The sequence below is a fragment of the Heterodontus francisci genome, chromosome 43, assembly GCF_036365525.1.
Source record: "Heterodontus francisci isolate sHetFra1 chromosome 43, sHetFra1.hap1, whole genome shotgun sequence".
Classification (NCBI taxonomy): Eukaryota; Metazoa; Chordata; class Chondrichthyes; order Heterodontiformes; family Heterodontidae; genus Heterodontus; species Heterodontus francisci.
The window spans coordinates 474125-499160 of record NC_090413.1 but is presented as its reverse complement, the minus strand read 5'-3'; positions in this window follow the sequence as shown (position 1 = coordinate 499160).

Sequence of the window (25036 nt, the reverse complement as noted above, 5' to 3'; positions counted from 1 at the left end):
GTCAGAGAGTTTCAGAGAGTGTCAGCGAGTGTCAGTGTGTGTCAGAGAGTTTCAGAGATTGTCAGATAATGTCAGTGATTGTCAGAGAGTATCAGCGAGTGTCAGCGAGAGTCAGAGAGAGTCAGCGAGTGTCAGAGAGTGTCAGAGAGTTTCAGAGAGTTTCTGAGTTTGTCGGAGAGTGTCAGAGAGTGTCAGAGAGTTTCAGAGAGTTTCAGAGAGTTTCTGAGTGTTTCTGAGAGAGTCAGAGAGTTTCAGAGAGTGTCCGAGAGTTTCTGAGAGTTTGTGAGTTTCTCAGAGAGTGTCAGAGATTGTCAGCGAATTTCGGAGAGTGTCACAGTGTGTCAGAGAGTGTCAGAGAGTTTCAGAGAGTGTCTGAGAGTTTTAGGTTCTGTCAGAGAGTTTCTGAGACTTTCTGAGTTTGTCAGAGAGTGTCAGAGATTGTCAGAGAATTTCAGAGAGTGTCGCAGAGTGTCAGAGAGTGTCAGAGAGTTTCAGAGAGTTCCTGAGTGTTTCTGAGAGTTTCAGAGTGTGTCAGATAGTTTCAGAGAGTGTCAGAGAGTTTCAGAGAGTGTCACAGAGTGTCAGAGTGCTTCAGAGAGATTCAGAGAGTGTCAGAGATTGTCACAGAGTATCAGACAGTTTCAGAGAGTGTCAGAGAGTTTCAGAGAGAGTCAGACAGTGTCTGAGAGTGTCAAAGAGTGTCAAAGTGTTTCAGAGGGTGTCAGAGAGTGTCAGAGAGTTTCAGAGAGTGTCAAAGAGTTTCGGAGAGGTTCTGAGAGTGTCAGAGAGCGCCAGAGAGTTTCTGAGAGTTTCTGAGTGTGTCGAAGAGTGTCTGCGGGAGTCAGAGAGTATCTAAGAGTGTCACAGAGTGTCAGAGAGTGTCAGAGATTTTCAGAGAGTTTCAGAGATGTTCAGAGAGTGTCAGAGAGTGTCAGGGAGTTTCAGAGAGTTACAGAGTGTCGCAGAGTGTCAGAGAGTTTCAGAGAGTTTCAGAGAGTGTCAGAGAGTGTCAGAGAGTTTCAGAGAGTTTCAGAGAGCTTCAGAGAGTTTCAGAGAGTGTCAGAAAGTTTCAGAGAGTGTCAGAGAGCTTCAGAGAGTGTCACAGATTGTCAGAGAGTTTCAGAGAGTGTCACAGATTGTCAGAGTGATTCAGAGAGATTCAGAGAGTGTCAGAGATTGTCAGAGAGTTTCAGACAGTTTCAGAGAGTTTCAGAGAGTGTCAGAGAGCGTCAGAGAATGTCAGAGAGATTCAGAGAGTGTCAGAGTGTTTCAGAGACTTTCTGAGAGTGTCAGAGAGTTCCAGAGAGTTTCTGAGAGTTTCTGAGTGTGTCAGAGTGTGTCTGAGAGAGTCAGAGAGTTTCTGAGAGTGTCACAGAGTGTCACAGAGTGTCAGAAAGTTTCAGAGAAAGTCAGAGAGTGTCAGGGAGTTTCAGAGAGTTACAGAGAGAGTCACAGAGTGTCAGAGCTTTTCAGAGAGATTCAGAGAGTGTCAAAGAGTGTCACAGAGTGTCATAGAGTTGCAGAGTGTGTCAGAGAGTGGCCGAGAGTTTCAGAAAGAGTCAGATAGTGTCAGAGAGTTTCAGAAAGCGTCAGAGAGTGTCAGAGAGTGTCTGAGAGTGTAAGAGAGTGTCAGAGTCTTTCAGAGAGTGTCACAGAGTTTCAGAGAGTGTCAGAGATTTTCAGAGAGTGCCAGAGATCTTCAGAGAGTGTCAGAGTGCCAGAAAGTTTCAGAGAGTGTCACAGAGTGTCGGAGAGTTTCAGAGAGATTCAGAGAGTGTCTGAGAGATTCAGAAAGTGTCAGATAGTGTCAGAGTGTTTCAGAAAGTGTCAGAGAGTGTCAGAGAGTGTCTGAGAGTGTCAGAGAGTGTCAGAGAGAGTCAGAGAGTGTCAGGGAGTTTCAGAGAGTATCAGAGAGTGTCACAGAGTGTCAGAGCTTTTCAGAGAGATTCAGAGAATGTCAGAGAGTGTCACAGAATGTCATAGAGTTGCAGAGTGTGTCAGAGAGTGTCCGAGAGTTTCAGAAAGAGTCAGAAAGTGTCAGAGAGTTTCAGAAAGTGTCAGAGAGTGTCAGAGAATGTCTGAGAGTGTGACAGAGTGTCAGAGTCTTTCAGAGAGTGTCACAGAGTTTCAGAGAGTGTCAGAGATTTTCGGAGAGTGCCAGAGATCTTCAGAGAGTGTCAGAGAGTGCCAGAAAGTTTCAGGGAGTGTCACACAGTGTCGGAGAGTTTCAGAGAGATTCAGAGAGAGTCAGAGAGTGTCAGAGAGAGTCCGAGAGATTCAGAAAGTGTCAGATAGTGTCAGAGAGTTTCAGAAAGTGTCACAGAGTGTCAGAGAGTGTCTGAGAGTGTCAGAGAGTGTCAGAGAGTTTCAGAGAGTGTCAGAGAGTGTCAGAGAGTTTCAGAGAGTGTCAGAGAGTTTCAGAGAGTCTCAGATAGTGTCAGAGAGTGTCAGATAGTGTCAGAGAGTGTCAGAGAGTTTCACAGAGCTTCTGAGAGTTTCTGAGAGTGTCAGAGAGTTACAAAGAGTTTCAGAGAGTTTCAGAGAGTTTCAGAGAGTTTCAGAGGGTGTCACAGAGTGTCAGAGAGTTTCAGAAAGCTTCAGAGAGTGTCAGGGAGTGTCAGAGAGTTTCAGAGAGTTTCAGAGAGAGTCAGACATAGTCTGAGAGTGTCAAAGTGTGTCAAAGAGTTTCAGAGAGTGTCAGAGAGTGTCAGAGAGTGTCAGAGAGTGTCAGAGGGTTTCAGAGAGTGTCAGAGAGTTTCAGAGAATTTCTGAGAGTGTCAGAGAGTGCCTGAGTGTTTCTGACAGTTTCTGAGTGTGCCGGAGAGTGTCAGAGAGTTTCAGAGAGTTTCTGAGAGCTTCAGAGAGTTTCAGAGAGTGTCAGAAAGTTTCAGATAGTGTCAGAGAGTTTCAGAGAGTGTCACAGATTGTCAGAGTGATTCAGAGAGATTCAGAGAGTGTCAGAGATTGTCAGAGAGTTTCAGACAGTTTCAGAGAGTTTCAGAGAGTGTCAGAAAGTGTCAGAGAGTGTCAGTGAGTGTCATAGAGTGTCAAAAAGTGTCACAGAGTTTAAGAGAGTGTCAGAGAGCGTCAGAGAGTGTCAGAGAGTTTCAGAGAGTGTCAGAGAGTTTCAGAGACTTTCTGAGAGTGTCAGAGAGTTCCAGAGAGTTTCTGAGAGTTTCTGAGTGTGTCAGAGTGTGTCTGAGAGAGTCAGAGAGTTTCTGAGAGTGTCACAGAGTGTCAGAGAGTGTCAGAAAGTTTCAGAGAGAGTCAGAGAGTGTCAGGGAGTTTCAGAGAGTTTCAGAGAGTGTCACAGAGTGTCAGAGCTTTTCAGAGAGATTCAGAGAGTGTCGGAGAGTGTCACAGAGTGTCATAGACTTGCAGAATGTGTCAGAGAGTGGCCGAGAGTTTCAGAAAGAGTCAGATAGTGTCAGAGAGTTTCAGAAAGCGTCAGAGAGTGTCAGAGAGTGTCTGAGAGTGTCAGAGAGTGTCAGAGTCTTTCAGAGAGTGTCACAGAGTTTCAGAGAGTGTCAGAGATTTTCAGAGAGTGCCAGAGATCTTCAGAGAGTGTCAGAGAGTGGCAGAAAGTTTCAGAGAGTGTCACAGAGTGTCGGAGACTTTCAGAGAGATTCAGAGAGTGTCTGAGAGATTCAGAAAGTGTCAGATAGTGTCAGAGAGTTTCAGAAAGTGTCAGAGAGTGTCAGAGAGTGTCTGAGAGTGTCAGAGAGTGTCAGAGAGAGTCAGAGAGTGTCAGGGAGTTTCAGAGAGTTTCAGAGAGTGTCACAGAGTGTCAGAGCTTTTCAGAGAGATTCAGAGATTGTCAGAGTGTGTCACAGAATGTCATAGAGTTGCAGAGTGTGTCAGAGAGTGTCCGAGAGTTTCAGAAAGAGTCAGATAGTGTCAAAGAGTTTCAGAAGGTGTCAGAGAGTGTCAGAGAGTGTCTGAGAGTGTGAGAGAGTGTCAGAGTCTTTCAGAGAGTGTCACAGAGTTTCAGAGAGTGTCAGAGATTTTCAGAGAGTGCCAGAGATCTTCAGAGAGTGTCAGAGAGTGCCAGAAAGTTTCAGGGAGTGTCACACAGTGTCGGAGAGTTTCAGAGAGATTCAGAGATTGTCCGAGAGATTCAGAAAGTGTCAGATAGTGTCAGAGAGTTTCACAAAGTGTCACAGAGTGTCAGAGAGTGTCTGAGAGTGTCAGAGAGTGTCAGAGAGTTTCAGAGAGTGTCAGAGAGTGTCAGAGAGTGTCAGAGAGTGTCAGAGAGTTTCAGAGAGTCTCAGATAGTGTCAGAGAGTGTCAGATAGTGTCAGAGAGTGTCAGAGAGTTTCACAGAGCTTCTGAGAGTTTCTGAGAGTGTCAGAGAGTTACTAAGAGTTTCAGAGAGTTTCAGAGAGTGTCAGAAAGTTTCAGAGAGTGTCCGAGAGTTTCAGAGAGTTTCAGAGGGTGTCACAGAGTGTCAGAGAGTTTCAGAAAGCTTCAGAGAGTGTCAGGGAGTGTCAGAGAGTGTCAAAGAGTTTCAGAGAGAGTCAGACATAGTCTGAGAGTGTCAAAGAGTTTCAAAGAGTTTCAGAGAGTGTCAGAGAGTGTCCGAGAGTGTCAGAGGGTTTCAGAGAGTGTCAGAGACTTTCAGAGAATTTCTGAGAGTGTCAGAGAGTGCCTGAGAGTTTCTGACAGTTTCTAAGTGTGCCGGAGAGTGTCAGAGAGTGTCAGAGAGTTTCAGAGTGTGTCACAGAGTTTCAGAGAGTGTCAGAGATTTTCAGAGAGTTTCAGAGAGCTTCAGAGAATGTCAGTGAGTGCCACAGAGTGTCAGTGAGTGTCAGAGCGTTTCAGAGAGTGTCAGAGATTTTCAGAGAGTTTCAGAGATCTTCAGAGAGTGTCAGAGAGTGCCAGAAAGTTTCAGAGAGTTTCACAGAGTGTCGGCGAGTTTCAGAGAGATTCAGAGAGTGTCCGAGAGATTCAGAAAGTGTCAGATAGTGTCAGAGAGTTTCAGAATGTGTCAGAGAGTGTCAGAGAGTGTCTGAGAGTGTCACAGACTGTCAGAGAGTGTCAGAAAGTTTCAGAGAGAGTCAGAGAGTGTCAGGGAGTTTCAGAGAGTTTCAGAGCGTGTCACAGAGTGTCAGAGCTTTTCAGAGAGATTCAGAGAGTGTCAGAGAGTGTCACAGAGTGTCATAGAGTTGCAGAGTCTGTCAGAGAGTGGCCGAGAGTTTCAGAAAGCGTCAGAGAGTGTCAGAGAGTGTCTGAGAGTGTCAGAGAGTGTCAGAGTCTTTCAGAGAGTGTCACAGAGTTTCAGAGAGTGTCAGAGATTTTCAGAGAGTGCCAGAGTTCTTCAGAGAGTGTCAGAGAGTGCCAGAAAGTTTCAGAGAGTGTCACAGAGTGTCGGAGAGTTTCAGAGAGATTCGGAGAGTGTCTGAGAGATTCAGAAAGTGTCAGATAGTGTCAGAGAGTTTCAGAAAGTGTCAGAGAGTGTCAGAGAGTGTCTGAGAGTGTCAGAGAGTGTCAGAGAGAGTCAGAGAGTGTTAGGGAGTTTCAGAGAGTTTCAGAGAGTGTCACAGAGTGTCAGAGCTTTTCAGAGAGATTCAGAGAGTGTCAGAGAGTGTCACAGAATGTCATAGAGTTGCAGAGTGTGTCAGAGAGTGTCCGAGAGTTTCAGAAAGAGTCAGATAGTGTCAGAGAGTTTCAGAAAGTGTCAGAGAGTGTCAGAGAGTGTCTGAGAGTGTGAGAGAGTGTCAGAGTCTTTCAGAGAGTGTCACAGAGTTTCAGAGAGTGTCAGAGATTTTCAGAGAGTGCCAGAGATCTTCAGAGAGTGTCAGAGAGTGCCAGAAAGTTTCAACGAGTGTCACACAGTGTCGGAGAGTTTCAGAGAGATTCAGAGATTGTCCGAGAGATTCAGAAAGTGTCAGATAGTGTCAGAGAGTTTCAGAAAGTGTCACAGAGTGTCAGAGAGTGTCTGAGAGTCTCAGAGAGTGTCAGAGAGTTTCAGAGAGTGTCAGAGAGTGTCAGAGAGTTTCAGAGAGTTTCAGAGAGTGTCAGAGAGTTTCAGAGAGTCTCAGATAGTGTCAGATAGTGTCAGAGAGTGTCAGAGAGTTTCACAGAGCTTCTGAGAGTTTCTGAGAGTGTCAGAGAGTTACAAAGAGTTTCAGAGAGTTTCAGAGAGTGTCAGAAAGTTTCAGAGAGTGTCCGAGAGTTTCAGAGAGTTTCAGAGGGTGTCACAGAGTGTCAGAGAGTTTCAGAAAGCTTCAGAGAGTGTCAGGGAGTGTCAGAGAGTTTCAGAGAGTTTCAGAGAGAGTCAGACATAGTCTGAGAGTGTCAAAGAGTTTCAAAGAGTTTCAGAGAGTGTCAGAGAGTGTCCGAGAGTGTCAGAGGGTTTCAGAGAGTGTCAGAGAGTTTCAGAGAATTTCTGAGAGTGTCAGAGAGTGCCTGAGAGTTTCTGACAGTTTCTGAGTGTGCCGGAGTGTGTCAGAGAGTGTCAGAGAGTTTCAGAGAGTGTCACAGAGTTTCAGAGAGTGTCAGAGATTTTCAGAGAGTTTCAGAGATCTTCAGAGGGTGTCAGAGAGTGCCAGAAAGTTTCAGAGAGTGTCACAGAGTGTCGGCGAGTTTCAGAGAGATTCAGAGAGTGTCCGAGAGATTCAGAAAGTGTCAGATAGTGTCAGAGAGTTTCAGAATGTGTCAGAGAGTGTCAGAGAGTGTCTGAGAGTGTCAGAGATTGTCAGAGAGTTTCAGAGAGTGTCAGAGAGTGTCAGAGAGTTTCAGAGAGTTTCAGAGAATGTCAGAGAGTGTCAGAGAGCTACAGACAGTGTCAGGGAGTGTCAGAGATTGTCAGAGAGTTTCAGATAGAGTTAGACAGTGTCTGAGATTGTCAAAGAGTGTCAATGAGATTCAGAGAGTGTCAGAGAGTGTCAGAGAGTTTCAGAGAGTGTCAGGGAGTGTCAGAGAGTGTCAGAGAGTGTCAGAAAGTTTCAGAGAGTGTCAGGGAGTTTCAGAGAATTTCAGAGAGTGTCACAGAGTTTCAGAGCTTTTCAGAGAGATTCAGAGAGTGTCAGACAGTGTCACAGAGTGTCTGAGAGTGTCAGAAAGTGTCAAAGAGTTTCAGAGAGTGTCAGAGAGTGTCAGAGAGTTTCAGACAGTTTCAGAGAGTGTCAGAGAGTTTCAGAGAGTCTCAGATAGTGTCAGAGAGTGTCAGAGAGTGTCAGAGAGTGTCTGAGAGTTTCAGAGAGTGTCAGAGAGTGTCAGAGAGTTTCAGAGAGCTTCTGAGAGTTTCTGAGAGTGTCAGAGAGTTACAAAGAGTTTCAGCGAGTTTCAGAGAGTGTCAGAAAGTTTCAGAGAGTGTCCGAGAGTTTCAGAGAGTTTCAGAGGGTGTCACAGAGTGTCAGAGATTTTCAGAAAGCTTCAGAGAGTGTCAGGGAGTGTCAGTGTCAGAGAGTTTCAGAGAGTTTCAGAGAGAGTCAGACAGTGTCTGAGAGTGTCAAAGAGTGTCAAAGAGTTTCAGAGAGTGTCAGAGAATGTCAGAGAGTGTCAGAGAGTTTCAGAAAGTGTCAGAGAGTGTCAGAGAGTGTCAGAGAGTGTCTGAGAGTGTGAGAGGGTGTCAGAGACTTTCAGAGAGTGTCACAGAGTTTCAGAGAGTGTCAGAGATTTTCCGAGAGTGCCAGAGATCTTCAGAGAGTGTCAGAGAGTGCCAGAAAGTTTCAGAGAGTGTCACAGAGTGTCGGAGTGTTTCAGAGAGATTCAGAGAGTGTCCGAGAGATTCAGAAAGTGTCAGATAGTGTCAGAGAGTTTCAGGAAGTGTCACAGAGTGTCAGAGAGTGTCTGAGAGTGTCAGAGAGTGTCAGAGAGTGTCAGAGAGTGTCAGAGAGTTTCAAAGAGTTTCAGAGAGTGTCAGAGAGTTTCAGAGAGTCTCAGATAGTGTCAGAGAGTGTCAGAGAGTGTCAGAGAGTGTCTGAGAGTTTCAGAGAGTGTCAGAGAGTTTCAGAGAGCTTCTGAGAGTTTCTGAGAGTTTCTGAGAGTGTCAGAGAGTTACAAAGTGTTTCAGAGAGTTTCAGAGAGTGTCACAGAGTGTCAGAGAGTTTCAGAAAGCTTCAGAGAGTGTCAGACAGTGTCTGAGAGTGTCAAAGAGTGTCAAAGAGTTTCAGAGAGTGTCAGAGAGTGTCAGAGGGTTTCAGACAGTTTCTGAGTGTGCCGGAGAGTGTCAGAGAGTGCCAGAGTGTTTCAGAGAGTGTCACAGAGATTCAGAGAGTGTCCGAGAGTTTCAGAGAGTTTCAGAGGGTGTCACAGAGTGTCAGAGAGTTTCAGAAAGCTTCAGAGAGTGTCAGGGAGTGTCAGAGAGTGTCAGAGAGTTTCAGAGAGTTTCAGAGAGAGTCAGACAGTGTCTGAGAGTGTCAAAGAGTGTCAAAGAGTTTCAGAGAGTGTCAGAGAGTGTCAGAGGGTTTCAGACAGTTTCTGAGTGTGCCGGAGAGTGTCAGAGAGTGTCAGAGTGTTTCAGAGAGTGTCACAGAGTCTCAGAGAGTGTCAGAGATTTTCAGAGAGTTTCAGAGATCTTCAGAGAGTGTCAGTGAGTGCCACAGAGTGTCAGTGAGTGTCAGAGAGTTCCAGAGAGTGTCAGAGATTTTCAGAGAGTTTCAGAGATCTTCAGAGAGTGTCAGAGAGTGCCAGAAAGTTTCAAAGAGTGTCTGAGAGTGTCAGAGATTGTCAGAGAGTTTCAGAGAGTGTCAGAGAGTGTCAGAGACTTTCAGAGAGTGTCAGAGAGTGTCAGTGCGCTTCAGACAGTGTCAGGGAGTGTCAGAGTGTGTCAGAGCGTTTCAGATAGAGTCAGACAGTGTCTGAGATTGTCAAAGAGTGTCAAAGAGTTTCAGATAGTGTCAGAGAGTGTCAGAGAGTTTCAGAGAGTGTCAGGGAGTGTCAGAGAGTGTCAGAGAGTTTCAGAGAGAGTCAGACAGTGTCTGAGAGTGTCAAAGAGTGTCAAAGTGTTTCAGAGGGTGTCAGAGAGTGTCAGAGAGTGTCAGAGAGTTTCAGAGAGTGTCAAAGATTTTCAGAGAGTTTCTGAGAGTGTCAGAGAGTGCCAGAGAGTTTCTGAGAGTTTCTGAGTGTGTCGAAGTGTGTCTGCGGGAGTCGGAGAGTATCTGAGAGTGTCGCAGAGTGTCAGAGAGTGTCAGAGATTTTCAGAGAGTTTCAGAGATGTTCAGAGAGTGTCAGAGAGTGTCAGAAAGTTTCAGAGAGTGTCGGAGAGTGTCAGGGAGTTTCAGAGAGTTACAGAGTGTCACAGAGTGTCAGAGAGTTTCAGAGAGATTCAGAGAGTGTCAGAGAGTGTCAGAGAGTTTCACAGAGTGACACAGAGATCCAGAGTGTGTCAGAGAGTGTCGGAGAGTTTCAGTAAGTGTCAGATAATGTCAGAGAGTTTCAGAAAGTTTCAGACGGTGTCAGAGAGTGTCTGAGAATGTCAGAGAGAGTCAGAGTGTTTCAGAGAGTTTCACAGAGTTTCAGAGAGTGTCAGAGATTTTCAGAGATCTTCAGAGAGTGTCAGAGAGTGCGAGAAAGTTTCAGAGAGTGTCAGAGAGTTTCAGAGAGTCTCAGATAGTGTCAGAGAGTGTCAGAGAGTGTCAGAGAGTGTCTGAGAGCTTCAGAGAGTGTCAGAGAGTGTCAGAGAGATACAGAGAGCTTCTGAGAGTTTCTGAGAGTGCCAGAGAGTTACAAAGAGTTTCAGAGAGATTCAGAGAGTGTCAGAAAGTTTCAGAGAGTGTCCGAGAGTTTCAGAGAGTTTCAGAGGGTGTCACAGAGTGTCAGAGAGTTTCAGAAAGCTTCAGAGAGTGTCAGGGAGTGTCAGAGTGTCAGAGAGTTTCAGAGAGAGTCAGACAGTGTCTGAGAGTGTCAAAGAGTGACAAAGAGTTTCAGAGAGTGTCAGAGAGTGTCAGAGAGTTTCAGAAAGTGTCAGTGAGTGTCAGAGAGTGTCTGAGAGTGTGAGAGGGTGTCAGAGACATTCAGAGAGTGTCACAGAGTTTCAGAGAGTGTCAGAGATTTTCAGAGAGTGCCAGAGATCTTCAGAGAGTGTCAGAGAGTGCCAGAAAGTTTCAGAGAGTGTCACAGAGTGTCGGAGTGTTTCAGAGAGATTCAGAGAGTGTCCGAGAGATTCAGAAAGTGTCAGATAGTGTCAGAGAGTTTCAGGAAGTGTCACAGAGTGTCAGAGAGTGTCTGAGAGTGTCAGAGAGTGTCAGAGAGTGTCAGAGAGTTTCAGAGAGTTTCAGAGAGTGTCAGAGAGTTTCAGAGAGTCTCAGATAGTGTCAGAGAGTGTCAGAGAGTGTCAGAGAGTGTCTGAGAGTTTCAGAGAGTGTCAGAGAGTGTCAGAGAGTTTCAGAGAGCTTCATGAGAGTTTCTGAGAGTGTCAGAGAGTTACAAAGAGTTTCAGAGAGTTTCAGAGAGTGTCACAGAGTGTCAGAGAGTTTCAGAAAGCTTCAGAGAGTGTCAGACAGTGTCTGAGAGTGTCAAAGAGTGTCAAAGAGTTTCAGAGAGTGTCAGAGAGTGTCAGAGGGTTTCAGACAGTTTCTGAGTGTGCCGGAGAGTGTCAGAGAGTGTCAGAGTGTTTCGGAGAGTGTCACAGAGTTTCAGAGAGTGTCCGAGAGTTTCAGAGAGTTTCAGAGGGTGTCACAGGGTGTCAGAGAGTTTCAGAAAGCTTCAGAGAGTGTCAGGGAGTGTCAGAGAGTGTCAGAGAGTTTCAGAGAGTTTCAGAGAGATTCAGATAGTGTCTGAGAGTGTCAAAGAGTGTCAAAGAGTTTCAGAGAGTGTCAGAGAGTGTCAGAGGGTTTCAGACAGTTTCTGAGTGTGCCGGAGAGTGTCAGAGAGTGTCAGAGTGTTTCAGAGAGTGTCACAGAGTTTCAGAGAGTGTCAGAGATTTTCAGAGAGTTTCAGAGATCTTCAGAGAGTTTCAGTGAGTGCCACAGAGTGTCAGTGATTGTCAGAGAGTTCCAGAGAGTGTCAGAGATTTTCAGAGAGTTTCAGAGATCTTCAGAGAGTGTCAGAGAGTGCCAGAAAGTTTCAGAGAGTGTCACAGAGTGTCGGCGAGTTTCAGAGAGATTCAGAGAGTGTCCGAGAGATTCAGAAAGTGTCAGATAGTGTCAGAGAATTTCAGAATGTGTCAGAGAGTGTCAGAGAGTGTCTGAGAGTGTCAGATATTGTCAGAGAGTTTCAGAGAGTGTCAGAGAGTGTCAGAGAGTTTCAGAGAGTGTCAGAGAGTGTCAGTGAGCTTCAGACAGTGTCAGGGATTGTCAGAGAGTTTCAGAGAGAGTCAGACAGTGTCTGAGAGTGTCAAAGAGTGTCAAAGAGTTTCAGATAGTGTCAGAGAGTGTCAGAGAGTTTCAGAGATTGTCAGGGAGTGTCAGAGAGTGTCAGAGAGTTTCAGAGAGAGTCAGACAGTGTCTGAGAGAGTCAAAGAGTGTCAAAGTGTTTCAGAGGGTGTCAGAGAGTGTCAGAGAGTTTCAGAGAGTGTCAAAGATTTTCAGAGAGTTTCTGAGAGTGTCAGAGAGTGCCATAGAGTTTCTGAGAGTTTCTGAGTGTGTCGAAGTGTGTCTGCGGGTGTCGGAGAGTATCTGAGAGTGTCGCAGAGTGTCAGAGAGTGTCAGAGATTTTCAGAGAGTTTCAGAGATGTTCAGAGAGTGTCAGAGAGTGTCAGAAAGTTTCAGAGAGTGTCGGAGAGTTTCAGGGAGTTTCAGAGAGTTACAGAGTGTCACAGAGTGTCAGAGAGTTTCAGAGAGATTCAGAGAGTGTCAGAGAGTGTCAGAGAGTTTCACAGAGTGACACAGAGTTGCAGAGTGTGTCAGAGAGTGTCGGAGAGTTTCAGTAAGTGTCAGATACTGTCAGAGAGTTTCAGAAAGTGTCAGACGGTGTCAGAGAGTGTCTGAGAATGTCAGAGAGTGTCAGAGTGTTTCAGAGAGTTTCACAGAGTTTCAGAGAGTGTCAGAGATTTTCAGAGATCTTCAGAGAGTGTCAGAGAGTGCGAGAAAGTTTCAGAGAGTGTCGGAGAGTTTCAGAGAGATTCAGAGAGTGTCCGAGAGATTCAGAAAGTGTCAGATAGTGTCAGAGAGTTTCAGAGATCTTCAGAGAGTGTCTGAGAGTGTCTGAGAGTGCTAGAGATTGTCAGAGAGTTTCAGAGAGTGTCAGAGAGTGTCAGAGAGTGTCAGAGAGTTTCAGAGAGTTTCAGAGAGCTTCAGAGAGTTTCAGAGAGTGTCAGAAAGTTTCAGAGAGTGTCAGAGAGTTTCAGAGAGTGTCAAAGAGTGTCAGAGTGATTCAGAGAGATTCAGAGAGTGTCAGAGATTGTCAGAGAGTTTCAGACAGTTTCAGAGAGTTTCAGAGAGTGTCAGAGAGAGTCAGAGAGCTTCAGACAGTGTCAGGGAGTGTCAGAGAGTTTCAGATAGAGTCGGACAGTGTCTGAGATTGTCAAAGAGTGTCAAAGAGTTTCCGAGAGTGTCAGAGAGTGTCAGAGAGTTTCAGAGAGTGTCAGGGAGAGTCAGAGAGTGTCAGAGAGTGTCAGAAAGTTTCAGAGAGAGTCAGAGAGTGTCAGGGAGTTTCAGAGAGTTTCAGAGAGATTCAGAGAGTGTCAGAGAGTGTCACAGAGTGTCATAGAGTGTCAGAGAGTGTCTGAGAGTATGAGAGAGTGTCCGAGTCTTTCAGAGAGTGTCACAGAGTTTCAGAGAGTGTCAGAGCTTTTCAGAGAGTGCCAGAGATCTTCAGAGAGTGTCAGAGAGTGCCAGAAAGTTTCAGAGAGTGTCACAGAGTGTCGGAGTGTTTCAGAGAGATTCAGAGAGTGTCCGAAAGATTCAGAAAGTGTCAGATAGTGTCAGAGAGTTTCAGAAAGTGTCACAGAGTGTCAGAGAGTGTCTGAGAGTGTCAGAGAGTGTCAGAGAGTTACAGAGAGTGTCAGAGAGTGTCAGAGAGTTTCAGACAGTTTCAGAGAGTGTCAGAGAGTTTCAGAGAGTCTCAGATAGTGTCAGAGAGTGTCAGAGAGTGTCAGAGAGTGTCTGAGAGTTTCAGAGAGTGTCAGAGAGTTTCAGAGATCTTCTGAGAGTTTCTGAGAGTGTCAGAGAGTTACAAAGAGTTTCAGAGAGTTTCAGAGTGTGTCAGAAAGTTTCAGAGAGTGTCCGAGAGTTTCAGAGAGTTTCAGAGGGTGTCACAGAGTGTCAGAGAGTTTCAGAAAGCTTCAGAGAGTGTCAGGGAGTGTCAGAGAGTGTCAGAGAGTTTTAGAGAGTTTCAGAGAGTTTCAGAGAGACTCAGACAGTGTCTGAGAGTGTCAAAGAGTGTCAAAGAGTTTCAGAGAGTGTCAGAGAGTGTCAGAGGGTTTCAGACAGTTTCTGAGTGTGCCGGAGAGTGTCAGAGAGTGTCAGAGTGTTTCAGAGAGTGTCACAGAGTTTCAGAGAGTGTCAGAGATTTTCAGAGAGTTTCGGAGATCTTCAGAGAGTGTCAGTGAGTGCCACAGAGTGTCAGTGAGTGTCAGAGAGTTCCAGAGAGTGTCAGATATTTTCAGAGCGTTTCAGAGATCTTCAGAGAGTGTCAGAGAGTGCCAGAAAGTTTCAGAGAGTTTCACAGAGTGTCGGCGAGTTTCAGAGAGATTCAGAGAGTGTCCGAGAGATTCAGAAAGTGTCAGATAGTGTCAGAGAGTTTCAGAATGTGTCAGAGAGTGTCAGAGAGTGTCTGAGAGTGTCAGAGGTTGTCAGAGAGTTTCAGAGAGTGTCAGAGAGTGTCAGAGAGTGTCAGTGAGCTTCAGACAGTGTCAGGGATTGTCAGAGAGTTTCAGAGAGAGTCAGACAGTGTCTGAGAGTGTCAAAGAATGTCAAAGAGTTTCAGATAGTGTCAGAGAGTGTCAGAGAGTTTCAGAGAGTGTCAGGGAGTGTCAGAGAGTGTCAGAGAGTTTCAGAGAGAGTCAGACAGTGTCTGAGAGAGTCAAAGAGTGTCAAAGAGTTTCAGAGGGTGTCAGAGAGTGTCAGAGAGTGTCAGAGAGTTTCAGAGAGTGTCAAAGATTTTCAGAGAGTTTCTGAGAGTGTCAGAGAGTGCCAGAGAGAATTCTGAGAGTTTCTGAGTGTGTCGAAGTGTGTCTGCGGGTGTCGGAGAGTATCTGAGAGTGTCGCAGAGTGTCAGAGAGTGTCAGAGATTTTCAGAGAGTTTCAGAGATGTTCAGAGAGTGTCAGAGAGTGTCAGAAAGTTTCAGAGAGTGTCGGAGAGTTTCAGGGAGTTTCAGAGAGTTACAGAGTGTCACAGAGTGTCAGAGAGTTTCAGAGAGATTCAGAGAGTGTCAGAGAGTGTCAGAGAGTTACACAGAGTGACACAGAGTTGCAGAGTGTGTCAGAGAGTGTCGGAGAGTTTCAGTAAGTGTCAGATACTGTCAGAGAGTTTCAGAAAGTGTCAGACGGTGTCAGAGAGTGTCTGAGAATGTCAGAGAGTGTCAGAGTGTTTCAGAGAGTTTCACAGAGTTTCAGAGAGTGTCAGAGATTTTCAGAGATCTTCAGAGAGTGTCAGAGAGTGCGAGAAAGTTTCAGAGAGTGTCGGAGAGTTTCAGAGAGATTCAGAGAGTGTCCGAGAGATTCAGAAAGTGTCAGATAGTGTCAGAGAGTTTCAGAGATCTTCAGAGAGTGTCAGAGAGTGTCAGAGAGTGTCAGAGAGTTTCAGAGAGTTTCAGAGAGCTTCAGAGAGTTTCAGAGAGTGTCAGAAAGTTTCAGAGAGTGTCAGAGAGTTTCAGAGAGTGTCAAAGAGTGTCAGAGTGATTCAGAGAGATTCAGAGAGTGTCAGAGATTGTCAGAGAGTTTCAGACAGTTTCAGAGAGTTTCAGAGAGTGTCAGAGAGAGTCAGAGAGCTTCAGACAGTGTCAGGGAGTGTCAGAGATTGTCAGAGAGTTTCAGATAGAGTCAGACAGTGTCTGAGATTGTCAAAGAGTGTCAAAGAGTTTCCGAGAGTGTCAGAGATTGTCAGAGAGTTTCAGACAGTTTCAGAGAGTTTCAGAGAGTGTCAGAGAGAGTCAGAGAGCTTCAGACAGTGTCAGGGAGTGTCAGAGATTGTCAGAGAGTTTCAGATAGAGTCAGACAGTGTCTGAGATTGTCAAAGAGTGTCAAAGAGTTTCCGAGAGTGTCAGAGAGTGTCAGAGAGTTTCAGAGAGTGTCAGGGAGAGTCAGAGAGTGTCAGAGAGTGTCAGAAAGTTTCAGAGAGAGTCAGAGAGTGTCAGGGAGTTTCAGAGAGTTTCAGAGAGATTCAGAGAGTGTCAGAGAGTGTCACAGAGTGTCATAGAGTGTCAGAGAGTGTCTGAGAGTGTGAGAGAGTGTCCGAGTCTTTCAGAGAGTGTCACAGAGTTTCAGAGAGTGTCAGAGCTTTTCAGAGAGTGCCAGAGATCTTCAGAGAGTGTCAGAGAGTGCCAGAAAGTTTCAGAGAGTGTCACAGAGTGTCGGAGTGTTTCAGAGAGATTCAGAGAGTGTCCGAAAGATTCAGAAAGTGTCAGATAGTGTCAGAGAGTTTCAGAAAGTGTCACAGAGTGTCAGAGAGTGTCTGAGAGTGTCAGAGAGTGCCAGAGAGTTTCAGAGAATGTCAGAGAGTGTCAGAGAGTTTCAGAGTATTTCAGAGAGTGTCAGAGAGTTTCTGAGAGTTTCTGAGTGTGTCGAAGTGTGTCTGCGGGTGTCGGAGAGTATCTGAGAGTGTCGCAGAGTGTCAGAGAGTGTCAGAGATTTTCAGAGAGTTTCAGAGATGTTCTGAGAGTGTCAGAGAGTGTCAGAAAGTTTCAGAGAGTGTCGGAGAGTTTCAGGGAGTTTCAGAGAGTTACAGAGTGTCACAGAGTGTCAGAGAGTTTCAGAGAGATTCAGAGAGTGTCAGAGAGTGTCAGAGAGTTACACAGAGTGACACAGAGTTGCAGAGTGTGTCAGAGAGTGTCGGAGAGTTTCAGTAAGTGTCAGATACTGTCAGAGAGTTTCAGAAAGTGTCAGACGGTGTCAGAGAGTGTCTGAGAATGTCAGAGAGTGTCAGAGTGTTTCAGAGAGTTTCACAGAGTTTCAGAGAGTGTCAGAGATTTTCAGAGATCTTCAGAGAGTGTCAGAGAGTGCGAGAAAGTTTCAGAGAGTGTCGGAGAGTTTCAGAGAGATTCAGAGAGTGTCCGAGAGATTCAGAAAGTGTCAGATAGTGTCAGAGAGTTTCAGAGATCTTCAGAGAGTGTCTGAGAGTGTCTGAGAGTGCCAGAGATTGTCAGAGAGTTTCAGAGAGTGTCAGAGAGTGTCAGAGAGTGTCAGAGAGTTTCAGAGAGTTTCAGAGAGCTTCAGAGAGTTTCAGAGAGTGTCAGAAAGTTTCAGAGAGTGTCAGAGAGTTTCAGAGAGTGTCAAAGAGTGTCAGAGTGATTCAGAGAGATTCAGAGAGTGTCAGAGATTGTCAGAGAGTTTCAGACAGTTTCAGAGAGTTTCAGAGAGTGTCAGAGAGAGTCAGAGAGCTTCAGACAGTGTCAGGGAGTGTCAGAGATTGTCAGAGAGTTTCAGATAGAGTCAGACAGTGTCTGAGATTGTCAAAGAGTGTCAAAGAGTTTCCGAGAGTGTCAGAGATTGTCAGAGAGTTTCAGACAGTTTCAGAGAGTTTCAGAGAGTGTCAGAGAGAGTCAGAGAGCTTCAGACAGTGTCAGGGAGTGTCAGAGATTGTCAGAGAGTTTCAGATAGAGTCAGACAGTGTCTGAGATTGTCAAAGAGTGTCAAAGAGTTTCCGAGAGTGTCAGAGAGTGTCAGAGAGTTTCAGAGAGTGTCAGGGAGAGTCAGAGAGTGTCAGAGAGTGTCAGAAAGTTTCAGAGAGAGTCAGAGAGTGTCAGGGAGTTTCAGAGAGTTTCAGAGAGATTCAGAGAGTGTCAGAGAGTGTCACAGAGTGTCATAGAGTGTCAGAGAGTGTCTGAGAGTGTGAGAGAGTGTCCGAGTCTTTCAGAGAGTGTCACAGAGTTTCAGAGAGTGTCAGAGCTTTTCAGAGTGTGCCAGAGATCTTCAGAGAGTGTCAGAGAGTGCCAGAAAGTTTCAGAGAGTGTCACAGAGTGTCGGAGTGTTTCAGAGAGATTCAGAGAGTGTCCGAAAGATTCAGAAAGTGTCAGATAGTGTCAGAGAGTTTCAGAAAGTGTCACAGAGTGTCAGAGAGTGTCTGAGAGTGTCAGAGAGTGTCAGAGAGTTACAGAGAGTGTCAGAGAGTGTCAGAGAGTTTCAGACAGTTTCAGAGAGTGTCAGAGAGTTTCAGAGAGTCTCAGATAGTGTCAGAGAGTGTCAGAGAGTGTCAGAGAGTGTCTGAGAGTTTCAGAGAGTGTCAGAGAGTTTCAGAGATCTTCTGAGAGTTTCTGAGAGTGTCAGAGAGTTACAAAGAGTTTCAGAGAGTTTCAGAGAGTGTCAGAAAGTTTCAGAGAGTGTCCGAGAGTTTCAGAGAGTTTCAGAGGGTGTCACAGAGTGTCAGAGAGTTTCAGAAAGCTTCAGAGAGTGTCAGGGAGTGTCAGAGAGTGTCAGAGAGTTTTAGAGAGTTTCAGAGAGTTTCAGAGAGAGTCAGACAGTGTCTGAGAGTGTCAAAGAGTGTCAAAGAGTTTCAGAGAGTGTCAGAGAGTGTCAGAGGGTTTCAGACAGTTTCTGAGTGTGCCGGAGAGTGTCAGAGAGTGTCAGAGTGTTTCAGAGAGTGTCACAGAGTTTCAGAGAGTGTCAGAGATTTTCAGAGAGTTTCGGAGATCTTCAGAGAGTGTCAGTGAGTGCCACAGAGTGTCAGTGAGTGTCAGAGAGTTCCAGAGAGTGTCAGATATTTTCAGAGCGTTTCAGAGATCTTCAGAGAGTGTCAGAGAGTGCCAGAAAGTTTCAGAGAGTTTCACAGAGTGTCGGCGAGTTTCAGAGAGATTCAGAGAGTGTCCGAGAGATTCAGAAAGTGTCAGATAGTGTCAGAGAGTTTCAGAATGTGTCAGAGAGTGTCAGAGAGTGTCTGAGAGTGTCAGAGGTTGTCAGAGAGTTTCAGAGAGTGTCAGAGAGTGTCAGAGAGTGTCAGTGAGCTTCAGACAGTGTCAGGGATTGTCAGAGAGTTTCAGAGAGAGTCAGACAGTGTCTGAGAGAGTCAAAGAATGTCAAAGAGTTTCAGATAGTGTCAGAGAGTGTCAGAGAGTTTCAGAGAGTGTCAGGGAGTGTCAGAGAGTGTCAGAGAGTTTCAGAGAGAGTCAGACAGTGTCTGAGAGAGTCAAAGAGTGTCAAAGAGTTTCAGAGGGTGTCAGAGAGTGTCAGAGAGTGTCAGAGAGTTTCAGAGAGTGTCAAAGATTTTCAGAGAGTTTCTGAGAGTGTCAGAGAGTGCCAGAGAGTTTCTGAGAGTTTCTGAGTGTGTCGAAGTGTGTCTGCGGGTGTCGGAGAGTATCTGAGAGTGTCGCAGAGTGTCAGAGAGTGTCAGAGATTTTCAGAGAGTTTCAGAGATGTTCAGAGATTTTCAGAGAGTGTCAGAAAGTGTCAGAGAGTGTCGGAGAGTTTCAGGGAGTTTCAGAGAGTTACAGAGTGTCACAGAGTGTCAGAGAGTTTCAGAGAGATTCAGAGAGTGTCAGAGAGTGTCAGAGAGTTTCACAGAGTGACACAGAGTTGCAGAGTGTGTCAGAGAGTGTCGGAGAGTTTCAGTAAGTGTCAGATACTGTCAGAGAGTTTCAGAAAGTGTCAGACGGTGTCAGAGAGTGTCTGAGAATGTCAGAGAGTGTCAGAGTGTTTCAGAGAGTTTCACAGAGTTTCAGAGAGGGTCAGAGATTTTCAGAGATCTTCAGAGAGTGTCAGAGAGTGCGAGAAAGTTTCAGAGAGTGTCGGAGAGTTTCAGAGAGATTCAGAGAGTGTCCGAGAGATTCAGAAAGTGTCAGATAGTGTCAGAGAGTTTCAGAGATCTTCAGAGAGTGTCTGAGAGTGTCTGAGAGTGCCAGAGATTATCAGAGAGTTTCAGAGAGTGTCAGAGAGTGTCAGAGAGTTTCAGAGAGTTTCAGAGAGCTTCAGAGAGTTTCAGAGAGTGTCAGAAAGTTTCAGAGAGTGTCAGAGAGTTTCAGAGAGTGTCAAAGAGTGTCAGAGTGATTCAGAGAGATTCAGAGAGTGTCAGAGATTGTCAGAGAGTTTCAGACAGTTTCAGAGAGTTTCAGAGAGTGTCAGAGAGAGTCAGAGAGCTTCAGACAGTGTCAGGGAGTGTCAGAGATTGTCAGAGAGTTTCAGATAGAGTCAGACAGTGTCTGAGATTGTCAAAGAGTGTCAAAGAGTTTCCGAAAGTGTCAGAGAGTGTCAGAGAGTTTCAGACAGTGTCAGGGAGAGTCACAGAGTGTCAGAGAGTGTCAGAAAGTTTCAGAGAGAGTCAGAGAGTGTCAGGGAGTTTCAGAGAGTTTCAGAGAGTGTCACAGAGTTTCTGAGATTTTCAGAGAGATTCAGAGAGTGTCAGAGAGTGTCACAGAGTGTCATAGAGTGTCAGAGAGTGTCTGAGAGTGTGAGAGAGTGTCCGAGTCTTTCAGAGAGTGTCACAGAGTTTCAGAGAGTGTCAGAGCTTTTCAGAGAGTGCCAGAGATCTTCAGAGAGTGTCAGAGAGTGCCAGAAAGTTTCAGAGAGTGTCACAGAGTGTCGGAGTGTTTCAGAGAGATTCAGAGAGTGTCCGAAAGATTCAGAAAGTGTCAGATAGTGTCAGAGAGTTTCAGAAAGTGTCACAGAGTGTCAGAGAGTGTCTGAGAGTGTCAGAGAGTGTCAGAGAGTTACAGAGATTGTCAGAGAGTGTCAGAGAGTTTCAGACAGTTTCAGAGAGTGTCAGAGAGTTTCAGAGAGTCTCAGATAGTGTCAGAGAGTGTCAGAGAGTGTCAGAGAGTGTCTGAGAGTTTCAGAGAGTGTCAGAGAGTTTCAGAGATCTTCTGAGAGTTTCTGAGAGTGTCAGAGAGTTACAAAGAGTTTCAGAGAGTTTCAGAGAGTGTCAGAAAGTTTCAGAGAGTGTCCGAGAGTTTCAGAGAGTTTCAGAGGGTGTCACAGAGTGTCAGAGAGTGTCAGAGATTTTCAGAGAGTGCCAGAGATCTTCAGAGAGTGTCAGAGAGTGCCAGAAAGTTTCAGAGGGTGTCACAGAGTGTCGGAGATTTTCAGAGAGATTCAGAGAGTGTCCGAGAGATTCAGAAAGTGTCAGATAGTGTCAGAGAGTTTCAGAATGTGTCAGAGAGTGTCAGAGAGTGTCTGAGAGTGTCAGAGGTTGTCAGAGAGTTTCAGAGAGTGTCAGAGAGTGTCAGAGAGTTTCAGAGAGTTTCAGAGAGTGTCAGAGAGTGTCAGAGAGCTTCAGACAGTGTCAGGGAGTGTGAGAGATTGTCAGAGAGTTTCAGATAGAGTCAGACAGTGTCTGAGATTGTCAAAGAGTGTCAAAGAGTTTCAGAGAGTGTCAGAGAGTGTCAGAGAGTGTCAGGGAGTGTCAGAGAGTGTCATAAAGTTTCAGAGAGAATCAGAGAGTGTCAGGGAGTTTCAGAGAGTTTCAGAGGGTGTCACAGAGTGTCAGAGAGTTTCAGAAAGCTTCAGAGAGTGTCAGGGAGTGTCAAAGAGTGTCAGAGAGTTTTAGAGAGTTTCAGAGAGAGTCAGACAGTGTCTGAGAGTGTCAAAGAGTGTCAAAGAGTTTCAGAGAGTGTCAGAGAGTGTCAGAGGGTTTCAGACAGTTTCTGAGTGTGCCGGATAATGTCAGAGAGTGTCAGAGTGTTTCAGAGATTGTCAAAGAGTGTCAAAGAGTTTCAGAGAGTGTCAGAGATTTCAGAGAGTGTCAGGGAGTTTCAGAGAGTTTCAGAGAGTGTCACAGAGCGTCAGAGCTTTTCAGAGAGATTCAGAGATTGTCAGAGAGTGTCACAGAGTGTCATAGAGTTGCAGAGTGTGTCAGAGAGTGTCCGAGAGTTTCAGAAAGAGTCAGATAGTGTCAGAGAGTTTCAGAAAGTGTCAGAGAGTGTCAGAGAGTGTCTGAGAGTGTGAGAGGGTGTCAGAGTCTTTCAGAGAGTGTCACAGAGTTTCAGAGAGTGTAAGAGATTTTCAGAGAGTGCCAGAAAGTTTCAGAGAGTGTCACAGAGTGTCGGAGTGTTTCAGAGAGATTCAGAGAGTGTCCGAGAGACTCAGAAAGTGTCAGATAGTGTCAGAGAGTTTCAGAAAGTGTCACAGAATGTCAGAGAGTGTCTGAGAGTGTCAGAGAGTGTCAGAGAGTTTCAGAGAGTGTCAGAGAGTGTCAGAGAGTTTCAGAGTTTCAGAGAGTGTCAGAGAGTTTCAGAGAGTCTCAGATAGTGTCAGAGAGTGTCAGAGAGTGTCAGAGAGTGTCTGAGAGTTTTAGAGAGTGTCAGAGAGTGTCCGAGAGTTTCAGAGAACTTCTGAGAGTTTCTGAGAGTGTCAGAGAGTTACAAAGAGTTTCAGAGAGTTTCAGAGAGTGTCAGAAAGTTTCAGAGAGTGTCCGAGAGTTTCAGAGAGTTTCAGAGGGTGTCCCAGAGTGTCAGAGAGTTTCAGAAAGCTTCAGAGAGTGTCAGGGAGTGTCAGAGAGTGTCAGAGAGTTTCAGAGAGAGTCAGACAGTGTCTGAGAGTGTCAAAGAGTGTCAAAGAGTTTCAGAGTGTGTCAGAGAGTGTCAGAGGGTTTCAGACAGTTTCTGAGTGTGCCGGAGAGTGTCAGAGAGTGTCAGAGTGTTTCAGAGAGTGTCACAGAGTTTCAGAGAGTGTCAGAGATTTTCAGAGAGTTTCAGAGCTCTTCAGAGAGTGTCAGTGAGTGCCACAGAGTGTCAGTGAGTGTCAGAGAGTTCCAGAGAGTGTCAGAGATTTTCAGAGAGTTTCAGAGATCTTCAGAGAGTGTCAGAGAGTGCCAGAAAGTTTCAGAGAGTGTCACAGAGTATCGGCGAGTTTCAGAGAGATTCAGAGAGTGTCAGTGAGCTTCAGACATTGTCAGGGAGTGTCAGAGTGTGTCAGAGCGTTTCAGATATAGTCAGACAGTGTCTGAGATTGTCAAAGAGTGTCAAAGAGTTTCACAGAGTGTCAGAGAGTGTCAGAGAGTTTCAGAGAGTGTCAGGGAGTGTCAGAGAGTGTCTGAGAGTGTGAGAGGGTGTCAGAGTCTTTCAGAGAGTGTCACAGAGTTTCAGAGAGTGTCAGAGATTTTCAGAGAGTGCCAGAAAGTTTCAGAGAGTGTCACAGAGTGTCGGAGTGTTTCAGAGAGATTCAGAGAGTGTCCGAGAGACTCAGAAAGTGTCAGATAGTGTCAGAGAGTTTCAGAAAGTGTCACAGAATGTCAGAGAGTGTCTGAGAGTGTCAGAGAGTGTCAGAGAGTTTCAGAGAGTGTCAGAGAGTGTCAGAGAGTTTCAGAGTTTCAGAGAGTGTCAGAGAGTTTCAGAGAGTCTCAGATAGTGTCAGAGAGTGTCAGAGAGTGTCAGAGAGTGTCTGAGAGTTTTAGAGAGTGTCAGAGAGTGTCCGAGAGTTTCAGAGAACTTCTGAGAGTTTCTGAGAGTGTCAGAGAGTTACAAAGAGTTTCAGAGAGTTTCAGAGAGTGTCAGAAAGTTTCAGAGAGTGTCCGAGAGTTTCAGAGAGTTTCAGAGGGTGTCCCAGAGTGTCAGAGAGTTTCAGAAAGCTTCAGAGAGTGTCAGGGAGTGTCAGAGAGTGTCAGAGAGTTTCAGAGAGAGTCAGACAGTGTCTGAGAGTGTCAAAGAGTGTCAAAGAGTTTCAGAGTGTGTCAGAGAGTGTCAGAGGGTTTCAGACAGTTTCTGAGTGTGCCGGAGAGTGTCAGAGAGTGTCAGAGTGTTTCAGAGAGTGTCACAGAGTTTCAGAGAGTGTCAGAGATTTTCAGAGAGTTTCAGAGCTCTTCAGAGAGTGTCAGTGAGTGCCACAGAGTGTCAGTGAGTGTCAGAGAGTTCCAGAGAGTGTCAGAGATTTTCAGAGAGTTTCAGAGATCTTCAGAGAGTGTCAGAGAGTGCCAGAAAGTTTCAGAGAGTGTCACAGAGTATCGGCGAGTTTCAGAGAGATTCAGAGAGTGTCAGTGAGCTTCAGACATTGTCAGGGAGTGTCAGAGTGTGTCAGAGCGTTTCAGATATAGTCAGACAGTGTCTGAGATTGTCAAAGAGTGTCAAAGAGTTTCACAGAGTGTCAGAGAGTGTCAGAGAGTTTCAGAGAGTGTCAGGGAGTGTCAGAGAGTGTCTGAGAGTGTGAGAGGGTGTCAGAGTCTTTCAGAGAGTGTCACAGAGTTTCAGAGAGTGTCAGAGATTTTCAGAGAGTGCCAGAAAGTTTCAGAGAGTGTCACAGAGTGTCGGAGTGTTTCAGAGAGATTCAGAGAGTGTCCGAGAGATTCAGAAAGTGTCAGATAGTGTCAGAGAGTTTCAGAAAGTGTCACAGAGTGTCAGAGAGTGTCTGAGAGTGTCAGAGAGTGTCAGAGAGTTTCAGAGAGTGTCAGAGAGTGTCAGAGAGTTTCAGAGAGTTTCAGAGAGTGTCAGAGAGTTTCAGAGAGTCTCAGATAGTGTCAGAGAGTGTCAGAGAGTGTCAGAGAGCTTCAGACAGTGTCAGGGAGTGTGAGAGATTGTCAGAGAGTTTCAGATAGAGTCAGACAGTGTCTGAGATTGTCAAAGAGTGTCAAAGAGATTCAGAGAGTGTCAGAGAGTTTCAGAGAGTGTCAGGGAGTTTCAGAGAGTTTCAGAGAGTGTCACAGAGTGTCAGAGCTTTTCAGAGAGATTCAGAGAGTGTCAGAGAGTGTCACAGAGTGTCATAGATTTGCAGAGTGTGTCAGAGAGTGTCCGAGAGTTTCAGAAAGAGTCAGATAGTGTCAGAGAGTTTCAGAAAGTGTCAGAGAGTGTCAGAGAGTGTCTGAGAGTGTGAGAGGGTGTCAGAGTCTTTCAGAGAGTGTCACAGAGTTTCAGAGAGTGTCAGAGATTTTCAGAGAGTGCCAGAAAGTTTCAGAGAGTGTCACAGAGTGTCGGAGTGTTTCAGAGAGATTCAGAGAGTGTCCGAGAGACTCAGAAAGTGTCAGATAGTGTCAGAGAGTTTCAGGAAGTGTCACAGAATGTCAGAGAGTGTCTGAGAGTGTCAGAGAGTGTCAGAGAGTTTCAGAGAGTGTCAGAGAGTGTCAGAGTGTTTCAGAGTTTCAGAGAGTGTCAGAGAGTTTCAGAGAGTCTCAGATAGTGTCAGAGAGTGTCAGAGAGTGTCAGAGAGTGTCTGAGAGTTTCAGAGAGTGTCAGAGAGTGTCAGAGAGTTTCAGAGAGCTTCTGAGAGTTTCTGAGAGTGTCAGAGAGTTACAAAGAGTTTCAGAGAGTTTCAGAGAGTGTCAGAAAGTTTCAGAGAGTGTCCGAGAGTTTCAGAGAGTTTCAGAGCGTGTCCCAGAGTGTCAGAGAGTTTCAGAAAGCTTCAGAGAGTGTCAGGGAGTGTCAGAGAGTGTCAGAGAGTTTCAGAGAGTTTCAGAGAGAGTCAGACAGTGTCTGAGAGTGTCAAAGAGTGTCAAAGAGTTTCAGAGTGTGTCAGAGAGTGTCAGAGGGTTTCAGACAGTTTCTGAGTACGCCGGAGAGTGTCAGAGAGTGTCAGAGTGTTTCAGAGAGTGTCACAGAGTTTCTGAGAGTGTCAGAGAGTTACAAAGAGTTTCAGAGAGTTTCAGAGAGTGTCAGAAAGTTTCAGAGAGTGTCCGAGAGTTTCAGAGAGTTTCAGAGGGTGTCCCAGAGTGTCAGAGAGTTTCAGAAAGCTTCAGAGAGTGTCAGGGAGTGTCAGAGAGTGTCAGAGAGTTTCAGAGAGTTTCAGAGAGAGTCAGACAGTGTCTGAGAGTGTCAAAGAGTGTCAAAGAGTTTCAGAGTGTGTCAGAGAGTGTCAGAGGGTTTCAGACAGTTTCTGAGTGCGCCGGAGAGTGTCAGAGAGTGTCAGAGTGTTTCAGAGAGTGTCACAGAGTTTCAGAGAGTGTCAGAGATTTTCAGAGAGTTTCAGAGATCTTCAGAGAGTGTCAGTGAGTGCCACAGAGTGTCAGTGAGTGTCAGAGAGTTCCAGAGAGTGTCAGAGATTTTCAGAGAGTTTCAGAGATCTTCAGAGAGTGTCAGAGAGTGCCAGAAAGTTTCAGAGAGTGTCACAGAGTGTCGGCGAGTTTCAGAGAGATTCAGAGAGTG